This window comes from Alosa sapidissima, chromosome 18 (genome assembly GCF_018492685.1).
Source record: "Alosa sapidissima isolate fAloSap1 chromosome 18, fAloSap1.pri, whole genome shotgun sequence".
In the NCBI taxonomy this organism is placed as follows: Eukaryota; Metazoa; Chordata; class Actinopteri; order Clupeiformes; family Clupeidae; genus Alosa; species Alosa sapidissima.
This window is the reverse complement of record NC_055974.1, coordinates 18,775,180-18,776,323: the sequence shown is the minus strand read 5'-3', so window position 1 is coordinate 18,776,323 and position 1,144 is coordinate 18,775,180. Positions and strand designations below refer to the sequence as shown.

General features: G+C 43.6%; 1 protein-coding gene across 1 annotated transcript in view; it reads left to right on the top strand.

The window, feature by feature from the left end:
- Nucleotides 1-230: 230 nt before the first annotated feature.
- The window catches only part of LOC121689420 (nuclear factor 7, ovary-like), a 7,304-nt gene continuing 6,390 nt past the window's right edge, over nt 231-1,144 (top strand). Inside the window, exon 1 of the mRNA XM_042069225.1 lies at nt 231-460. The gene's annotated coding sequence lies outside the window, so the exon portion shown is untranslated. The remainder of the gene's footprint in view (nt 461-1,144) is intronic.

The following is a 1,144-nucleotide window of genomic DNA, read 5'->3' as shown; positions in this document are numbered from 1 at the left end:
TGATTGTTTATTGCGTTCCGATTCCAGGTGTGTGTGTGTGTGTGTGTGTGTGTGTGTGTGTGTGTGTGTGTGTGTGTGTGTGTGTGTGTGTGTGCACATTCATGGGCATATCTGTGTGCCCATAACCAGTAGTTCTGCATTCTGGTCAGGTGATTGTGCACCTGTCCAGGTGTGTCATTATCTGACAGCGATGCACCTTGTACCTTCAGACACACCTGTGGGCTGTGCTGATTGGCTGTCTTCCTCCGTCCAAACCACACTCACCTGAAAGCCATGATCACCTGCGTGCTTGACTGTGTGTGTATTTTTTATGATGCGTAACAGTTCCCGTGCCCATTCAATTCTGCTGTTTTTTCCATGACAAATAGGAAAGTACTACCTGAGAGTCGCTAGAAAGCCTCTTCATTGGCTTTGTCAGCCAGAACTGTCGTTGCAGCGAGAACCCCAAGAAGTCACTAAGGTAAAGAAATAATGCCTCAAAAATGTGTCAATTCTCATTTGAATGTCCTTCTGGATAGTAAGGCATAACGAGACATTGTAGTGTTTGGTGTTGTTCGTGTTTCTCTTTGCAATTTGTGTAATGTTCATAACGTTTGTATTGTTTGTTATGTTTGTATTGTTTGTTATGTTTATAATGTTTGTAACCTGCTATTTACATCTGCGTGTTGAAAGTAAAGCGTTTTCAACGGAACAGTGTTTACTGATGTATTGATGTGCACAACTATGTCCACTGAGATGAATACTATTGCACTCTTACAATGAGGGTAGTTTGTTGTAGTATCTGTGTAGATCAGCGTTTGGGTATGTGCTCACTGCTGGGTGAAGGGTGTGTTGCAGTTGCCTTTAAGGGTGTGGATCTCACTGTGTGCTATTTGGGTGGTGGTTTAGTAAGGCTTGGCTCATTCAGGCTAAATGTAAGGCCTACCATAAGCTGGACAAAGCTCCCTAACTAAATCCTTTACATCAGTGGTGCATGTGCAGCTGAGATCCGCCGGGCAACTTTTAGGCAAGCTTGCCGTAGTTAACTGCCTATAGTCATGTTTTAAAGATATGTTGCAACTGCTAGATTTAGCAACTTTTTCACCTGCCTGCCCTAGCAACAAAACATTCATGCCTAGCGGCCAATCTGAGGACTCTCACAACA